This window comes from Thermobia domestica, chromosome 1, assembly GCF_964235325.1.
Source record: "Thermobia domestica chromosome 1, izTheDome1.hap1.1, whole genome shotgun sequence".
Lineage (NCBI taxonomy): Eukaryota > Metazoa > Arthropoda > Insecta > Zygentoma > Lepismatidae > Thermobia > Thermobia domestica.
This window is the reverse complement of record NC_137454.1, coordinates 198,371,719-198,393,211: the sequence shown is the minus strand read 5'-3', so window position 1 is coordinate 198,393,211 and position 21,493 is coordinate 198,371,719. Positions and strand designations below refer to the sequence as shown.

Sequence of the window (21,493 nt, the reverse complement as noted above, 5' to 3'; positions counted from 1 at the left end):
CATATGTAGCTTACAGACTGTCTACATGCAGCATATAGATTATACGTATGTCGCGTACAGGTTGGCCATATGTAATGTATGGATTGGATGTATATAGCTTATAGATTGTCCATATGAAATATACGGATTTTACCTGTATCGCATACGTATTGCCCTTGTTGTAATATATGGATTGGACATATTTAGCATCTAGATTGTACGTATAGTGCACCATTATTGAAGTGCTGCAACATACTGAGAAATGCATGATACATTCTTACTGTAATGTTGTCACATATTGTTTTTCTCTGTATGGAAACAAAAATAGCTTAAAATATGGTTGATCTCCATTGTGCCAATAATAATAAAATTAACAATGCTACACTTTTCAAATCTTAGTTTAGAGCAGTGAAACTGTCCAAAGAAATGTATTTACCTGCAGGGTGTCCTGTAAGTTTGGGCTTCCTGCTAATTCGTTGGAAAGCTACTGGAAAGCCAAGTATTGAAAAGTGAAACAAGCGTTAATTTTAAAATTATGGGCACAAAGAAGGTTAACCATATGTTAAACTATTTTCGTTTTCATACAGAGTAAATCAATATGTGATATATTACTGTAAGAATTTATCATATGGTTTGCAGTTAGTTGCAGCTCTTCAATAATAATGCCAAATGCACAGTCATATACAATCCTATATTCAAACTCAAACAAGATTTACGTACAATCATTTATTAAGCTGTTATCATCCATTGCTTGTACGATATAAAGATTATTTTACCTCATTCTTTTCCTTAATAGTATCTTCTTCTAAAGTGCAGTTGTTACCACAAGAGGCCTGAATAGAATTTTCCAGAAATAACTTCTGTGTACATTTTAATTAACAGGTATGTTTTTTTTAATGTCACAATAATTAAAAGTATGCTGACAGCCGAAAACGTGTTCGCTCACAAGATGATTCCTACTCAGTACTCGCCATTAAAAATGCAACACCAAGAAGGAGACTGGGTAGCTGCAGCAAAGTTCCCAGGCAGATACCTAATAGTAAGTGCAGAATATTCTTAAACGTCCGCTGTATTCGCTATGTGACAACGTGGTGACAGCGGAGGCGTTGTGCAGCCATCGACTAAACATATTTATTCTTCCCTGCTCTAGACATTCTGCAAAATTTGGACTTTCCTGGATGCATCCTTCTTAGTGCAACATTTTAAGCAACGAGCAGTTTAACAGTCTCATACATTTCTTAAAGAAAGAGCAATGATTCTCAGAATTACTCGGAAGATATATATACACAATAATTTAAAACGGTTATTTCAAACTTTGCAATTCAAAGCACGAAAAGAACTATACATAAAGGAACACTGATTTTAGCCAAATAGTAATTAGTAAACTCAATCACACTCAGTACCATTAGTTGCTTGGTGTTATCCGTAAGTCAGAGATCACGGTATCTCATTTCGTGTAGATTTTTGCATTTGTTTAACGCTAAAAATGTATTTTATCGCTAATTGAACCCAGTACCATATATATACCGACAGGACCTACCTTAGTCACAAGGTGACATGAGTGATACACTAAACTATTCGATTAACACCTGCGGCCTTGTCAACACTAGATAAAGTTACAAAGTGATCAAGTAAATACGGAACATAGTTCATACAAAGTATAGCGATGTATGAAGTCTCCGTTTCATATGATTTGGAGAAAGGATACATCTGAAATAGCAACAAAGAAATATATAATGTTTTCTCTGGATAATTTGGATTAGTCCAGAATTCGAAGACGTATACGTTGGTAAGTTCAACTTTTTTTTCTTTCTTTCTTTCTTCGGATTCCCAATAAAACACCTTCGCTAGACATGTTCAGTATACACATTGCCTTACATACAGAAAAATACATTAGTTATTAATGCATGTCTGAAATAATAGTGCTTCGTATAGAATTTTACTTCATCCAATCGTAATAGCATAAAGATAAAAAATATTGCGAGGGATAATGTTCTTATTACAGAGAAAAAGAGTTGAAATGACTTAACACTAACAAACATTTTCTTTAAACAGAGATAATATTTTATTCTAATTTATGGGAGAAAGAAATAATTTGTAGTACAGTATCGTTCGTACTACATTATAGGGTTATATATTCGTACAAAATAATGTAAATACAATTGGGTCTGTCTTCAGAAAGGACGTACTTTTAGCCACAACCTACACTGCTTCTTTTCACTGTCTTCCAAGCAGAATCCTGGTTTTGTTTTGATGCACGAAATACCTGAAACAAAAATCAGAAAATATTTAAAATATTAAATTCAGTGTGCTTAACTTGGTTGTACTTAACAATACAAAGTATTTTAACATTTTTGAGATTAAATGGACAAAATCTATTCGGTCAGGTATGGACTTTTGGGTTGCACGTAGAAAAACTAAAGTGTTTATTGATGCTGAACAACTCAAAATGTATTACTATTCAAAAGTAAGTGGGTACCCCAATGGTGTTTGGGGTACCATGGGGTACCTAATGTCTGTATTTTTTAGATATGTGGAAATGTATGTCTCTAAAATGTAAGGAACTGACATTTGTTTACCTAAAACGTCAACTCGGTAAGCCTTAGGGATATTGAGATATAGGGAAAAAAAAGAGCGACACCATAGAAGTGTGGGGTTTGCGTACTAGGTGGTGCAGTTTCGGAAACGTAATTACGAGGGCTTAAAACACCTCAAAAGTAGTTTCAATTAAATACACTACACACGCCCTCATGGGGGTTTTCGGGTACCATGATATTCGCAGAACTCTCATTTCTAAATATTCTAAAATATGTCTTAATAACGTTTTAAAGAACGTTAGAGGTGTGTGTTTACCGAAACCGCAAGTCGGTACGCCTAACAGTTACCGAAATATGGTGAAATAAAAAGCGACACCATAGGTACGTGGAGCTTGCATATTAGACAGTACAATTTAGAAATTTAATTAAAATATGACTATCAAGATATTGTCAAATAAAGGGAGGATCCATACAGTTATGGGGTTTTCGTGTTAGGTGGTAAAATTTCCGAAACCGGTCATGGAAAGTTAATAAGCATCAGTAGCAATTTCATCTTAAAATAATTAGGTATTTCCATGGAGTTTAAGAACATCATGGGGTCTACCAAGATTAAATTTTAAAAGCTTTGTAAAATATATTTTGACATTTGTAAAGAATATTAGAAATATGTATTTACCTAAAACTTCCAGCTAGTACATCTAGCAGCTACAGAGACAATAAAAGCGTATTAGATCTTGAAATTTCAGAAAACAAATATTGATCCTAACAAAATTTAAATAAGATGGTACTTATATGGGTTAAGTGAGTACCTCAGACTCGTCATTACAATTTCGATCGAAAGATTAATTCAGCTCTAAATTTTCTTTGGACAATTCCAAGCGTTCATCGGGCTCTGAAATAAAGTGAATATTTTTTGTCAATATCTAATATAGCAAGCGTTTGAGTATTTGCTGTAAGAAGAAGAAATTTCAGAAAACAACCGTATATACCTTAATAGACAATTAAATGGGTGGGGGCACGGGGGCTTAGTGGTAGAGTGCTTACTTCTGGTGTATTGGGTTCTTGGTTCGATCCACGGTCAAGTCAGTTTGTAGTGCACATCGTATTCGTGGGTTTTCTCGGGATACTCTTTCCTCCCACCTTTGCATTCCATCAAATCTGTCAACAACATTCACTTGCTTTAATCATAATCTCCCTGAGACTAAAATGCGTAATCGTGGGTCGCTACACTGAAATATTTCCTTTTATTTAATTTTAAAATTAAATAGGGAGTTAAGTATGATCGTATCTCTACGGGTTAAGTGAATACTCCAATAGTTTCTGCAAAAAAGATTAGTTAAATACCCTACCACTAAGCTGCTGTGTCCCCGCCCACTGAATTGTCTATTAAGGTATATACAGTAGTTTTCTGATTTTTTTTTCTTATAGGAAAGACCCAAAAGTACAAATCCGTAAAGATCTCTATTTTTACGTCATAAAATATATAATTCCTTATATCTTGGTACTATCTTAGATATTGACAGCGAATTTTCATTCTTTTGCACAGCTCGATGAACCCTTGGAATTGCCTGAAGAAAACCTAGGACTGAACTAATCTTTCGATCGAAATTGTACTGAGGTACTCATTTAACCCATAGAAGTACCATCTTATTTAATTTTGTTGCCACCAATAATTGTTTCCGAAATTTCAAGATCTCGTACGCTTTTATTTCACAGTGTTTCTCCAGATATTAGATGTACTAGCTGGAAGTTTTGGGTAAACACATATTTCAAATACTGTTTACAAATGTCAGATTATATTTTCAAAAGCTTTTAAAATTTAATTTTGGTAGACTCCATGATGTTCTAACACTCCATGAAGATATCTAATTACTTTAAGACGAAATTGCTACTGGTGTTTATTAACTTTCCATGACCGATTTCGGAAATTTTAGCATCTAACACGAAAACCCCTTAACTGTGTTGGTCCTCCCTTTATTTGACAACATCTTGATAGCCGTTAGTCATATTTTAATTCAATTTCAGAATTGTAGCGTCAAGTATGCAAGCCCCACATACCTATAGTTTATTTTCCCATACCTCGGTATCCATAAGGCTTACCGAGTTGCAGTTTTCAGTAAAAAAAAATCAGTTCTTTACATTTTAGAGACATGTATTTCCATATATCTAAAACGCAGAAATTAAGTACCGCATTGGAACCCCATTGGAGTACTCACTTACTTTTGCATAGCAGGGTAAAAACGCCAGTGGTTCTCACTTTAAGGTTGAAAACACTATTTTGTCTCTTCTCTGAGCATCGTGAATCTGTCGGAGCTGTACCATAGTTGGAAAGACTCACTGATCCTTCCTATAATGACCATGTAGTTAGAATTAAAAAAAGGAGTAGCCGTTGGAGGAAAAACACTATTTTAAAATCCTTGCACCAGTAGTCGTCACCTTAAAATCAAAATGTTCCAGTAGTAGTCAGTATTTTCTATCAGTGTTCGTCACTCAAATAACTTGACATAATTTATTCAAAAACGCACTGTGTATCAGTTTAGGGTTAAGAATACAATATAAAGTAGTAAGCTTAATAACTTTGCATCACTTTTAGCACTCAAGAAATAAAATAAAAACGTTTTTACATACGTTTTAAAGCAATTTCAGAGAGAAAAATGTTAACTGAATTCAAAAGTTAACTGTATATCACATCCACGTTAAGAGTACAATATTAAATACTATGTTTAATAACTATACGTCACTTTAAACTCTCAAGAATTAAAATAAACGTTTGTACATACATTTTAAAAACAATATGAGAAACAAAATAAGTTAACTGAATTCAAAATTTAATTATACATCACCTTAAGCTTGAGAATACACTATAAAATACAGAGATTAATAAAAAATGAAATCTTTAAGTTTAACGTCCCACGATTATGCCGGTTAGGCTAAAGGAGACGGTGATAATGAGAAATGAGTAAAATGGTGGAATAAAGAAAGTGGCAGGAAACGGGAGAACCCTTAGAAAACCCACGAGCACGGTGTTTGTCCACTACAAAGTCCACACGGCGCAAGTTGGGATCGAACCAGGGACCCCAAGCACCGGAGGTGAACGCTCTACCACTGAGCCACCGCGCCCCCCCCCTGAGATTAATAGCAATGCATTACTGACGAATGAAAACAAAAATGTTTTAGCTACCTATATTGTATTTACATGTTACCGGTATTTCTCATTAACTTTTTCTTTTTTTTTGATACCTCATGATCAAGTGTAGGGATGCGCAAGAAAAAAGATTTGAGATTGTCTCCTCTCGAAAAGGTGCCGCGAAAGTTATGTCTCGTCTCGAAAACTGGACCCGTTTCTATTGGAAGAGCTCTATCTCGTCTCGAATTTCGTAACAAAAATTCTGTCTCGTCTTGTCTCGTGCGCATCCCTAATCAGGTCCATAGCCAAAAACTTCATTTCGGAGGGGGTTCGATAGGGCTTTGGGATATCCGAATTTAGATATAGATAATCGATATCGACAAACTATCGAAACTTGTTCGAAATATCGAAAAATACAGCAATATCGAAATATAAACAATATCAAAAATCGAAAATATAGAAATATGAAAGAGATCAAAAATATGGATATATCGATCAAAAATGGATATATGATCTTGGAATACGATTTGGTGGAATAATGAGGGAGAAAAATAATAATTGATTAAATATTAAATTGAAAAGAAATAAGAGCCTGACGCTCAAATACTTATCTATCCGGCCCCATCTTGATCCTCATAAAATATCATGAAGTGCTTGATTGATTCTAAACCCAATAATAGTAATAGTAATTTAACAATAAACACAGAATATATAATTTACGCACCTTGAAATGTAGAAATTAATGATTGTAATCCCCAGCTTTCCAATAGACGTTTGATTTCTCCAAATGAAGATTCGGATATCTTGTTTCTTCTCAAGCAATAATGGGTTACAATAATCAGTTGCAGTCCAAAGCCAAGTCACTAAGTTAAGCATGAAAATAAAGAATTCATTAGTTAGATGCATACAAAATCCTACGCATGTAAATCCGAATCTACTTGTATTAAATTGTAAATTTAAACAAACTAAATTATACTACTTTGGAAAGCGTCTCCAAATATAATGTTTTCATTCTAAAGTGAAGGAATTTTTAAAATCGGATGACCCGTTTGCGCTGTACACTCTCTATGCGCCCAATGTGAAATGAAAATGCAACATTGCCATTTACCTGGACCCACAACATAAGTGAGTGAAGTTACTGTCTTTTACGCTAACATGTCGATGGCGAGCCCCCGTTTCAAACAGTAACTTCATTCACTTATGTTGTGGGTCCAAGTAAATTTATTTATTTATTTATTTGCCATCAACACAACAGGCATAAGCCCAATTATAGTGTTGGTGTATTACATAATACATTTACAATAGTTTTCTTAAGCATAGAGTTCATATTGCAGATGTCAATTTCTTTGTGTTTGATACATATTTTGTTATAAGTATAACACATTCTCCAAATTGGTGATTTCAATAATGCGTTGGTCCTTGCTTTTTTGCAATAAAACAGACCAGAGTTATTAGCACGAGTTTTAAGTGTTGGGACATGAAAATTTAATGTTGATATGAGATCTGTACAATTAAATTCGTTTTGTACTATTTTATGGAGAAAAATCAAATCTGTCACATTTCGCCTTTGTTCAAGTGTAGGGATACAGAAGTTGTCTATTAATGTTAGATAATTTTCATAATATGGATAGATTCCAGTTGTCTTGTACGTCAAGTATTTGATAAATTTAGATTGGACCTTTTCCAGTTGGTGTCTGTATTGCTGTTGTGATGGGTTCCAAATCACAGCAGCATATTCCAGTTTTGATCGCACATAGGCATAATACATTTTTGTTAGTGTAGTACTATTGTTAAATTCCTTTCCAATTCTAATTATGAACCCTAACATCTTGAAAGATTCGTTAACTATGTTCTCTATATGGTTGTTAAATGTCAGTTTCGTATCAAATATAACTCCAAGATCTCTGACTGAATTTAATCTATTTAGTAAGATCTGATTCATTGAGTAATCAAACTCTATTTGACTTTTGTTTCTGGTAAACGATAAAATGTTACATTTGTTTATGTTTACATTAAGTTTGTTAAGAGAACACCAATTAGCAATATTTTCCATGTCACGTTGTAAATCGAGACAGTCATGGATGGTTTTTATCCTACCATATATTTTGAGGTCATCAGCAAAAAGCAATTTGTTACTTAATAATATATGATCAGGGAGATCGTTAATGAATAAAAGGAACAATAACGGACCTAGATTAGAGCCCTGGGGAATTCCAGAATATGCAATATAATCAGATGATTTATATTCCTTGTAGATATATAAAGGGCTCTAATCTAGGTCCGTTGCATTTTCATTTAAAATTGGGTGCATAAAGAGTATACAGCACAAACATCTCGTCCGATTTTTTTAAAAAGTGTTCACTTTAGATTGAAAACGTCATATTTCGAGATGTTTTTCCTCTTACATTTTGTTGTAACTCTGATAATAACAGTTACCCTATATCAGGGAACGTTTGAGACATCCTGTATACATCATAAGAAGTTCCTTTCTAAATTCTACACGGATGTGGTTTCATTGAATGTGAGGTGGGTGATACACATTAGGCCTTTTGGGAGAACGTTACACGGACGACCGTAATTTTGTGTTCAAAATTTTTATGAACTGATGGGATATGTGATACATATGGCCACGGGCTAGAATTTTCTCAGTGTGTCAAATATGCAATCAGATCTCATGCAGCTTAATTTGGTGAAGAGCTATTGCCAATTGAACGTTACATTTACCTCTTTCTTGCAGATGTTGAACCATGCCGTTAGCACGTGAGGAATGGATCGAAATAATCAAACTGTGGGGCGGGAGGAGTATATGTGCAGTGGTTGCCGATTGCAGAGTCATCCACAATGTGACTCTGTGTCACATGTTTCAGTGTCACAGTAATTAACTAAATTTGAGAAGACGGGCACATTCGTGAACATACATCGTAGCGGTTCAAACTCGCGGAACCTTTTTCCTTCCCCATTTTGAACCGGTATATGAAAATGCCATTTTCTCCATGTTTGCCTGCGCCGATTTTGAAAATTCCTTCACTAATCGATTTCTCTCGTCGAGTACTACAAGAATCAGTTAAAATCTCGCGGGCCCTTTTTTCTTCCCCATTTTGAACTGATACATGAAAATGCGATTTTCTTCATGCTTGCCTGCGCCGATTTTGACAATTCTTCACTAGTCGATTTCTCTCGTCGAGTACTACAAGAATCAGTTAAAATCTCGCGGGCTCTTTTTTCTTCGCCATTTTGAACTGATAAATGAAAATGCGATTTTCTTCATGCTTGCCTGCGCCGATTTTGACAATTCTTCACTAGTCGATTTCTCTCGTCGAGTACTACAAGAATCAGTTAAAATCTCGCGGGCCCTTTTTTCTTCCCCATTTTGAACTGATACATGAAAATGCGATTTTCTTCATGCTTGCCCGCGCCGATTTTGAAAATTCTTCACTAGTCGATTTCTCTCGTCGAGTATTACAAGAATCAGTTAAAATCTCGCGGTTCTTTTTCATTCCCCATTTTGAACCGGAACATAAAAATGAGATTTTCTCCATGTTTGCCTGCGCCGATTTTGAACATTCCTTCACTAGTCGATTTCTCTCGTCGAGTACTACAAGAATCAGTTAAAATCTCGCGGGCCCTTTTTTCTTCCCCATTTTGAACTGGTACATGAAAATGCGATTTTCTTCATGCTTGCCTGCGCCGATTTTGGCAATTCCTTCACTAATCGATTTCTCTCGTCGAGTATTACAAGAATCAGTTAAAATCTCGCGGGCCCTTTTTTTCTTCCCCATTTTGAACCGGAACATGAAAATAAGATTTTCTCTATGTTTGCCTGCGCCGATTTTGACAATTCATTCACTAATCGATTTCTCTCGTTGAGTATTACAAGAATCAGTTAAAATCTCGCGGGCCCTTTTTTTCTTCCCCATTTTGAACTGATACATGAAAATGCGATTTTCTTCATGCTTGCCTGCGCCGATTTTGACAATTCTTCACTAGTCGATTTCTCTCGTCGAGTACTACAAGAATCAGTTAAAATCTCGCGGGCCCTTTTTTCTTCCCCATTTTCAACTGGTACATGAAAATGCGATTTTCTTCATGCTTGCCTGCGCCGATTTTGACAATTCCTCCACTAATCGATTTCACTCGTCGAGTATTACAACAATCAGTTAAAATCTCGCGGGCCCTTTTTTTCTTCCCCATTTTGAACTGATACATGAAAATGCGATTTTCTTCATGCTTGCCTGCGCCGATTTTGACAATTCTTCACTAGTCGATTTCTCTCGTCGAGTACTACAAGAATCAGTTAAAATCTCGCGGGCCCTTTATTCTTCCTCATTTTGAACTGATATATGAAAATGCGATTTTCTTCATGCTTGCCTGCGCCGATTTTGACAATTCCTTCACTAATCGATTTCTCTCGTCGAGTATTACAAGAATCAGTTAAAATCTCGCGGGCCCTTTTTTTCTTCTCCATTTTGAACTGATACATGAAATGCGATTTTCTTCATGCTTGCCTGCGCCGATTTTGACAATTATTCACTAGTCGATTTCTCTCGTCGAGTACTACAAGAATCAGTTAAAATCTCGCGGGCCCTTTTTTCTTCCCCATTTTGAACTGATACATGAAAATGCGATTTTCTTCATGCTTGCCTGCGCCGATTTTGACAATTCTTCACTAATCGATTTCTCTCGTCAAGTACTACAAGAATCAGTTAAAATCTCGCGGGCCCTTTTTTCTTCCCCATTTTGAACTGGTACATGAAAATGCGATTTTCTTCATGCTTGCCTGCGCCGATTTTGACAATTCCTTCACTAGTCGATTTCTCTCGTCGAGTATTACAAGAATCAGTTAAAATCTTGCGGTCCTTTTTTCTTCCCCATTTTGAACCGAAACATGAAAATAAGATTTTCTCTATGTTTGCCTGCGCCGATTTTGAAAATTCCTTCACTAATCGATTTCTCTCGACGAGTACTACAAGAATCAGTTAAAATCTCGCGGGCCCTTTATTCTTCCCCATTTTGAACCGGTACATGAAAATGCGATTTTTTTCATGCTTGCCTACGCCGATTTTGAAAATTCCTTCACTAGTCGATTTCCCTCAACGAGTACTACAAGAATCAGTTAAAATCTCGCGGTCGTCTTTTCTTCCCCATTTTGAACCGGTACATGAAAATATGATTTTCTGCATGTTTACCTGCGCCGATTTTGAAAATTCTTTCAGTAATTTATTTCTGTCGTCGAGTACTATAAGAATTAGTTAAAATCTCGCGGGCCCTTTTTTCTTCCCCAAGCAAATATTTTTGTATATTTTGAATGTATTCAAGTATGGAACAAAAGTATTATATAATTCCCTTAGTAGGCTTCTCAACTTAATATTTTTCAACTTAAATTTTATTTATTTTAATTATTTATTTTCTTGTGACTCAATATTTAATTGCAATCGTTCATTGGGTAGAAGGGTGGCCATTCTCAAATATATAAATATAGTATTCTTAAAATTTATGTGTTCTCGTACTATTAGTTTCTTCCACTAGACCTGGAAATTGCAAAATTAATACCTGGAAAACCTGGAAAATTCAGGGAAATTGAGTTCCATATTTATCTATGAACACTGCTATTTACAATTTTTTTCGAATAGGGAGAACTGTACAAAAGGGTGTTTTGGGAATGGTATAACAATAGGTTTCTGGGAGTGTTGTTCGAAATGAAATCTTTAAGTTTTACGTCCCACTATTATACTGGCTAGGCTAAAGATAACGGGGTGCTGTTCGGTGGGGGTCAATGTTGCCAATTTTGGGTAAAGTCGCTAAATAAGGGGAATTCGACCTCAACGATAGCGTAGGTTGACCATAAAATTTTCAGTTAAAAACGGGACAGGTTCTTGCAACCCTAGACTTTTAGATCTACCTTTGTTCTTATCAGTGCCTTGATATCAGATTTCCTCCTCTCTCTCTTTGTTACAGAGCGGGTACTTATGAAAAAGGAAAGACACGTTGAAATTTGTTCAACACACAACCAACTGCTAAAACCTCTGCTGCCTTTCGAGCAGTACTGCGAACTATAGAGTATGTTTAATATAGGGAATTTCAGTTCAATTTTTGCCTCTTTGTTATTATTAATTATTAATACTTTTAAAAGGAGTAAAGGTACTGGGTTTGTTATTTACTTCTTTCATTTACATAAAACGGGACGAATACTAGTTTTTTCCATCTACTGACGGGACGGCCGGAACACGCCCCTAAAACGGGACTGTCCTGGTCAAAACGGGACGTATGGTCGCCCTACGATAGCGACAAAAAATATTTTTTCCGATTGGAGACTTTTTTGGGTGATTTTTAAATGACGATTTACCTACTTACACATTTAGCGACTTTTTGCTGCAAACAAAATGTTCATCTGTAGAGAAGCATTATTAGTTCAAAACAGTTTTTACGTTCTTTTTTTCTGTTTGTTTTAATCAGCGCAACTGATGAAGAGTTTGGAAATACAGCGTACTCACTGCCCCACAATCCTGCATTGTTGTTACCCTTGCCCTCTAACGAAGAACAACTACAAACTTGATGTCCTTTAGTTCGCAGAGTTTCCGTTGAGAGACACACGTAATACATCATTACCGATAGCAACAAGATTAGCTATAGATGCGTGAATAAAGGCGAAGAAGATGTTTGTTATATTTGCCCTTTGGGGTCTTTTAATTATTCTGCACTTTTTCTTTTACAAAAAAATTGCTTAACGTAAGTACTGTAGTGTTAATTATTTCGGAACTATTTTGACCACAATATGAACAAAAGTACCCGAAACAACCTGAAATGATCCCTGAATTAAAGGATTGGTTGCGCCCTGTTTACAAAGATGTGAGTAGAACCAGCGGCGCAAATCTGCCTTCAACATTGGAGGGGGGGGGGTAAGACCGTTACCATACTTTTTTTTGGCGATGTCCGAAATACTTATGAAGTTGAAAAACAATGTTGTGGAGGATCAGAGTTGTCTTCAGCGTTGGGAGGCTGCAGATTTGAGGCTTATTCTGGGGGACATCTATTTTATCTCACGTTCCTTTGTAGCAATCGGACAAAAATAATCAAATTTCTCCCAAAAAACACATTTCAAATCGGATTATTGGGGAGAAGTCCCCCTCAGTTCCAGGATTGGAGGGGACATGTATCCGTCATCCCCCCCCCGGATTTGCGCCAGTGAGTAGAACATATTGTTTAGTTTACATCTACAACTTTAAAACAATGCTTATAGACAATGAATTTCTCGATTATTTTTTATAGCTACTTTTCACCCAAAATTTTAGTCGTCACCTCTCGTTTCGCAAACTTATTGCCAACATTTTGGAAACTGGTTGCGAAGAGAGCTACAATGGATGAGTCGAGTTATTTCGTCGCTTCCGCTGTGAACCTAAGTACAAGATTCCAAAGAGATTAAGAAAAAATGAAATGAAACCTTTGAATGGTGGAATGAAGAAAGTGGCAGGAAACGGGAGAACCCCGAGGAAACCCACGCACACGGTGTTTGTCCATCACAAAGTTCATTTGACGGGGGCTGGGATCGAACCCGGGACCCGAAGTATCGGAGGTGAACGCTCTACCACTGAGCCACCGCAGCTCTTAAGAGATTAAGAGTCACAAACATAGTCACTTTCAATTTTGTAATATATATAGGTCTATATATTGCATCACTGACTGATAACTAAAATCCTTGGATTGTATATATAAAAGTCGCCCCCTGCCCGTAAAAAGCTTCATTCGAACTCGGAATCGAACAATTGCATCTGTAAAACAGTGCTGAGTTGATTTTAACGTTCCTTTCAGCAGCAAGGCTGTATGAGACGTGGACCTACAGATTGAAGTGGAATCCGAACCACATAAGCTCCGGCCGGGAATCGAAAAAATGAAATGAAATCTTTGAGTTTTATGTCCCACGGTTATGCCGGTTAGGCTAATGGAGACGGTGATGAGTAATGAACTAAATGGTGGAATGAAGAAAGTGGGAGGAAACGGGAGAACCCCGAGAAAACCCACGCGCACGGTGTTTGTCCACCACAAGGTTCACTTGGCGGGGCTGGGATCGAGCCCGGGACCCCAAGCACCAGAGGTGAACCTTCTACCACTGAGCCACCGCGGCCCCGGCCGGGAATCGAACCCGGGTATCCCACGCCAAAGGCGTGTTCACTAACCACTTAGCCACGAGCGAGCTCATCTGTAAGGCAGTGTAATTAAACAAAGAAACGCACACTGGATGTTTGCGCAACTGAGGATCAAAACATTCTCAATGGAGTATGAGAAATAGTTAACGTCAATCAAAGTGTGCTTTTGCTTATTCATTACTTCGTTAATACTTAATTCCTTCTAGAAATAGTGAAACTATACTATGAAGAAACACTAATATACTAATAACAATTACGTTGTATTTCTTACCACACCACGAAAGTAATATACCATTTTTACCACCCATAGAATTTGAACCTAGTACTATACTGCATTAGTCACGCCGTAACGAAAGCTGAAATTCAAACACCTGGCACTCGTAGCTGTTGAAGCTGTGTTGTAGCTACCTGTATATCACGCGGCCTGCGTTGGTACTCCTCAGCATAAGTACCTCACAGCCCAAAACCAGGAAACATCACAGACAGAAGACAGGAGTACAAGCAGTGCCTGACACTTCACGAACTCAAACCCGCCAAGACTCAACTCAACATGACCTTCAATTACGTTCTAGAAACCAAACCAATGCTAAGGCACAAACTTACCAACTTCCTATATGAAAACACAAGAAAAAGAATCTAACTTTTTTGGTTCCAAAGTGATGACATAACAATAATACTAAAAAGGTTTTAATTTTCAGTAACCCAAACATTAATTAACTAGGGAACATAACAAAGCAAAAATAAATAAAAATAAAAATAAATTAAATTAAAAAATAAAAATCTGACAAGTAAACTCTCCCTGACTACTTTTTTTTAATTTCAGTAAGGCTGTAAAATATGTCAATATCTTCGTAAAATATATATATTTCAATATAAACAAGTTCTTTAAACAAAAGAAAGCTTTGTAGTAGAGCGCTTACCTCTGACGCGTTAGGTCCCTGGTTCGATTCCTGCTCCCGACAAATAGGCTTTTGGTGAACACTGTAGGTGTGGTTATTCTTAAGACTTTCCAGTTTCCTTACATTTTCTTGATTCCACCATTATCATGTATCTCATCTCCCCCTCACCTTCTCTCTTACATTGATGTACAATCATGGGGCGTTAAACTAAAAGAAAAAAAATCTTGCAAATATCCTAGTAAAAATGAGTTTTCTAGACTACACAAGTGGCCCCGCGTAGGGTAGTCGCTAGCGCTCTCGCCTTCGGTGCGAACGGTCCCGGGTTCGATCCCGGGGGAGTAGGGATGCGCTCGAGTCGAGACATGTCTCGAATCTCGAGTCGACTCGACTCGAATTCTAGTCGAGATTCGAGTCGAGACACTCTTTGTAAAATTCGAGACGAGTCGAGACAAACGTATTTCTCGACTCGAATTTTCGAGTCGAGACTCGAGTCGAGTCGAGACAGCTGGTAAAAATCTCGACTCGACTCTAATGTCTCGAAAATCTTTCTATAATTTTTAATATTATTTTGAAGAAAGTACTCGCTCAGAAACACTCGGCACGAGAATTTCGGAAACTGCAGGACTTGTCAGGTGTTCGAGGAGTGCTGTGGTGATTGTCTTCAACAAGTGGCGAAACCAAGAGCAGCGTTGCCAACCTGATCAGAAGATATTATCGTGCGTAGCATTTAAAATTATAGTTTTTGTCCCAAAATTATAGTACATTTTGTTTCCAGTCTCAATATCAAGCTGCTGCTATTTTTATTATTATTATTATTATTATTATTATTATTATTATTATTATTATTATTATTATTATTATTATTATTATTATTACTATTGAGACGAAAGTAACATGAACGTTTACAGCTAAAACTTTATTTAAGAAGCTCCATAGGAAACAAGATTAAGGCTTAACTCTTCACCAGTCTATCGAAAAAAATCTGATTTTCCTTCAATACACAATATGTTTTCTTGTGAAAACTTATCTACATTAAGTAGCTAGTAATTACTAGCTTCTTGATTGGTTTCGTGTGTGCGTGGTAGTGGTTCACGATTTGATTACAGGTGGGATTACGTGTCTGCAGTACAAATATTAGTAGTGATTTGTAGCAATCTTACAGTATGTTCCATCTCATACAGTATCGGTGTTCAAAGTGTATGTTAAACTGCAATGATCCGATTAACCAATTACCTAATAATAATAAGACTTTGTCAGCAGCTGAATTGGTTTTATGATTTTAAAGTACGATAAACGTAAAATGTAGCTAACAGTGTAACATAGAAGTTTTAAATTACTACACGATTAACTTCAATTTGCCTGCGTCACTTTCCTTCTCTAGGCGTTGGTCATCTTTGTAATGTTTTAAGTAACTTTGTCACATACTTGTATATTCAAAAATTCATATATTGTTTTACGCAATCTCCAGAATTATCTTTGCTTCTTTCCAGGAATTGTTAAATTATCGTATATTTTTCTATCACTAGTTAACAAAGGTTTTGTTACATAAAAGGAAATACCTGTTCTTAAAGGAATTTTTTGCGCTGAATTCGAATATGCACTCGGTTTTTCTCCATCACGTACGATTTTCCCGTAACAGAGGAAACTTCGGGAAAATCCCTCAAAAGTTTCCCTTTTCGTTTATTTTACACCCCAAAATCTTGTCCCCTTACATATACTAACATAGAAATTATACCTAAGTATACTTTGATTCATATTTAACAAACCCTCCAAGTTTCGTAATAATCGCTTTATTCTTTCTAGAGAAATAAATATGTTTGTATGTATACTGTGTGTACTGTTTATTGCACCTTATAGTAATGCTTTCAGATCTCTTAAGTTGAGGTAAAACGTTTTGCTTTATTACCACAAACACATATATAAAATATAATACAATATAATTTACAAGTGTGACAATTTACAATAAACAGTAATACAAATGTACCAAAAGGTCATGAAAAGACAATCAAAACTATCACAATATATGAAACTTCCATTGGGTTACAAAAACGTACACTACTTCCTTCTTTTGTAAGAAATGTTGCATTCTCTAACAAGACCCCAACAATAGTCCCCCATCATTGAAGGATCCCATCGTCCCTGGTACCTTTTCTCCATTGCCATTATATCTTGGTGGAATCTTTCCCCCTGTTCGTCGCTGAGAGCACCTAGGTTAGCAGGAAAGAAGCTGAGGTGGGAGTGCAAAAAGTGGATTTTTAAAGACATCCTACAACCCAACTCTTTGTATTTCTGTATCATGTCCTGTACGATTTCTGTGTAACTCTCAGCTTTGTTATTGCCCAGAAAGTTGCGCACAACACACTTAAATGCTGTCCAGGCAGCTAGCTCAGCACTGTTAAACTTGCTGTCAAAGCTATCATCAAGCATTAATTTCCTAATTTGGGGACTAATACAAACACTCCCGCTGAAATCTTAGCATCACTCAGGTTAGGGAACTTATCTCGCAAATACTTGAAACCTTCACCAGATGTGTCCATGGCTTTGACAAAGTTTTTCATAAGTCCTAACTTGATATGAAGTGGCGGTAGTAATATCTTATTAGGATCTACCAAAGGAGCGTATTTGACGTTGCATTCTCCAGGTACGTAATTCACTCTAGGTTCCCATTCCTTCACTTCATAATGTTTGTCATCAGCTCGGCTATCCCATAAACATAAAAAACATTGGTACTTCGTGTAACCGCACTGCAGTCCTAATAAAATACCAACTACCTTGAGATCACAACATATTTGCCAACAATGGTCCTTGTAATTTATAAGATTTAGCAAAGTTGACATGGCGTCATAGGATTCCTTAATCTTCACTGGGTGCGCAAGTGATATAGAAGGTTTTTTATTTCCATTATGTAAAAGGACAGCTTTAAGGCTGACCTTTGACGCGTCGATAAATAACCTCCATTCTTCTGGAACGTAAGGAATTCCTAGCTCCGCCATCAACCCATTTATATCCGTACATACGCACACATTATCTTGCATTGAGAAATAGCTTGAAAATTGAACATGCCTTTTCCTGTACACTGATATGTTCGTTTCTGCATCCAATAAGTTCCACTGCTGGAGCCTTGATCCCAGAAGTTCCGCCTCTTGTTTTGTCAGGTGCAAATCACGGACTAGGTCATTAAGTTCACATTGCCGGATGAAATGTGGCTCGCGAACACAGTCAGGGATGAACGTTGGATCCTTGGATGTACATGTTGATGTCGATGGTTCATCAAGGTCATGATCATCATCAGAGTCTTTTGGCCATATCTCTTCCCAGTTGGTAGGGGGCTCGGGAAGTGGAAGTTCTTTTGCAATCTGTTACATTTGATAACAAATATTGATAACCATTTCATGAACAAAACGAAAAACTTCGAGAATTGTATATATATGTATTAAGATATACATATACTGTACGTTTAAAAAAAATATACTACTTTTATGCACGTTTCTAATTTACAGAGAGCAATACAAGTGTGTTGTTGACTATTGTAAATATTCATTTTTATGTCTGTGTTTGTAGTAATAAAGCAAATCGTTTTTACCCCAACTCAGGAGATCTGAAAGCATTACTATCAGGTGCAATAAACAGTGCACACAGTATACATACAAATACAGTATATTTATTTCTCTAAAAAGAACAAAGCGATTTTTACGAAACTTTTAGGGTTTATTAAATATAAATCAAGGTATACTTAGGTATAATTTCTATGTTACTATATGTAAGGGGACAGGAGGTAGGGGAATAAAATATCTGAAAAAGGGAAATTTTTGAGGGAATTTCCCGAAAATCCCTCTGTTACGGGAAAACTGTACGTGATGGAGAGAAACCGAGTGCATATTCGAATTCAGCGCAAAAAGTTCCTTTAAGATCAGGTGATTTTTCTCATGTAACAAACAAAAAGTTTAAATTTGTTAACTAGTGTTATTGTACACCAGCTATCGTACCTCGTACAGGGCCAAAATTATCGTATGATTTGATAATTATCGCACATGTTGGCAACGCTGAACAAGAGGAAAAGACGTCCAAATGTCGAGGGGTTGGGCGCCCCCTACTTCATTAAAGATGTGGAGAATAAGAACGAGGACAGAAAAAGAGAAAGAGAACGAAAACAGAAAAAGAAACAGAAAAAGAACGAAAATTTAGATGGCTCACTGACCGTTGGGAATTATCCCTTAGTTGAAGCGATGGCTGGAGTAATAAAACCAGTTAGTATTTTCGCTGTTGTATTGTTGATTTCACAGAAATGTTCAAAAATAAGCAAAACGTGACTCTGCACAAGATGTTTACTTACCCATAGTTTTATTATAGTCAACTGAACCCTGAGTGTCTGGGATGTTTCTGTCCCTTCTCACTTGACAACTTGAGAGGGGAGGGGGTATTATCATCAGGGTACCAATAGTAGTACACCGCTAAAAGAAATGCTTTAGTGCTGCGTCGGAAGCGGCATGTTTTGTATATATTTCTTAAAATGTTATTCATTCATAAAGTATAAATTCCCCCTTCCTCCCCTCATTCTGTTTCCAATACAAAGAACCGACTCTTTAAATGAAGAACGAACCCTGAACCTTCCCGAAAATGCTAAAATGATTGATGCGTACAAATAACAAATCTGTGGATGAATCAGAAAATGCAGATACATGAGTAGATGACGAAGATAACAGTGCTTGATGCCGTGCAGTCCACCACATGTAAATAGATTTGAAGTGTTCATATTTGTGTATGTGTACGTGTGTATGTGCTTGTTTCTGAGTATTCATATGAGCGTGTGTCTTGTGATTGTTATATTAATATCCACTGGATTAAGTAAAAGTATAAAATGGATTTGATGACTGCCAAATTGACGTCACATTGGTAAGTCATTATTTTTTTAATATTTAGTAATATTAAATTAGATTATAATTTAGCGTCGTTTTTAGGAGCAAAGCTCTACAAGACGTGAACGTACAGTTTAATGTCGGATTTGAAACCCATGAGCTCCTACCATGAGTCAGACCTCGTTCGAGAAAGGCGCATCGCTAACAACATAGCAACGGGGAGCTAAACATTTAGTAATATGTATATTAAGTTGTAAAATTATATTCGTTTAATTTTCACTAATATAATCTTCACAATGTAAAGCATTCGCAAGACACGTTATCTTGTTTAAAAACAAAAAGCCCATCTCTTATGTTTCCGTCTCGGGGTTGGACTGCGGGATGATAGAAATCAGAAAGAGATGTTTTTATTACATTTTGTACAGTAAATCTGCTCCTTCATAATCTCCGTGTTTGATAAGAATGAACCTCCCTGGCTCACGAAAATGTATACGTAAAATAACAAACCATGCACATTAAATGCCAGACTAATATAGCAAACATTGAAGATGCCCCTTAGAAAATTTTCTTCGGCCGTCCATGTCTGGAGGTACACAATTTCGCAACTCAGTGGATACGATGTGGATGTATTCAAAGTCCACTGATTTTACCCATCAAATTTAAATTTTATAAAAATATTATCAGTGAATACTAACCTGAGGAGAACTATTTTTAATTCGATAGCAAAAGTTTTTTTTTTCACCATGTCTTGGTAATCGTCCGGTACGAAAACTGAAGTTTGTACAAGTGTTTCCCCAGCAATTTTTTTGAGAAAGGGGTCCTCCAGGAGCGTTATTTATGGGGCAATTCCTGCGTTTGTTATATACATATATAAATATAAATATAGATATACTGTATACATATAAAGATAAGTAGGAGCGGGTCTGTAAAATTAGTTCGGAAAGATAATGTGAAAATCTGGTATAATTTGCAAGAATCTATCTAGTCTAATATAAATAAAATAAATAGTTTGTATGTGTGTTTGTCTGTCTGTATGCGGCCTGGGGACCAGACGAGTGGACCGAGAGTTATCAAATTTTGGTCAGGGGTACCTTGGCCTAGGCCCGAGATCAAGACGAAAAGTTGTTTTCAAATTTCGAACCAGGGGAGTCTCAGGGGGAGGCGTTTACCGGAACCGGCTTGGGAACCAGACAAATTGACCGAGAGTTACCAAATTTTAGTCACGAATACCCTGGTCCAGGCTCCAGACCAGAGTTAAACGATTTTGTCAAAATTCGAACCAGGGGGGTCTCAGGGGTTGTTTACCGGGACATGTAAAAGTAGTAGAAAATAACAGATATTAGTGTTGAATTCATAGTTTTCGCGGTCGCTGAAATCAATGGTGAAACTCCGATCGCATTAACTTCCAAATTCATGTTATGCGGCACCGGGTCGGGGTCACCGGGAAGGAGGAGTTGAGATATCGAGAAATATAAAAGTAATTCAAAATGACCGATATTAGTGTCAAATCCATAGTTTTCGTGGTCTCTGAGATCAATAGTGACACTTCCATTAGCGATGATTTGCAAATTCAGCTACAATCGCATGTGGGCTGGGAGTCAGCGGGGAGGGGGGATACCGAGACAAGTAAAAGTAATCCAAAATGACCGATATTAGTGTCAAATCCATAGTTTTCGTGATCGCTGAGAACAATGGTGACACTTCCATTAGCGATGATTTGCAAATTCATCTACCATTGTATGCAGACCGAGAATCAGCAGGGGGGGGGATATACCGAGACATGTAAAAGTAATCCAAAATGATCGATTTAGTCTCAGATCCATAGTTTTCGCGGTCGCGGAAATGAGGGTAATACTTCCACAGGCCTTATATATACAGGGTGTTTCAGATAAAACGTCAAGTGCTTATAAATCCGAAATGGCTGAGAATAAAAAGATGAAACAAAAACTGAGAT

At 36.7% G+C, this 21,493-nt stretch overlaps 1 long non-coding RNA gene across 1 annotated transcript; it reads right to left on the bottom strand.

Annotated features, from left to right (window-relative positions):
* Positions 1 to 2,147: 2,147 nt before the first annotated feature.
* LOC145666985 (uncharacterized) lies at positions 2,148 to 14,864 on the bottom strand. The gene is made up of 3 exons (XR_014127845.1): positions 14,705 to 14,864; positions 6,368 to 6,506; positions 2,148 to 2,245 (listed from the first exon to the last, which is right to left on the bottom strand). It is a non-coding gene; the product is annotated as an uncharacterized LOC145666985 (long non-coding RNA).
* Between the last annotated feature and the right edge of the window lie 6,629 nt (positions 14,865 to 21,493).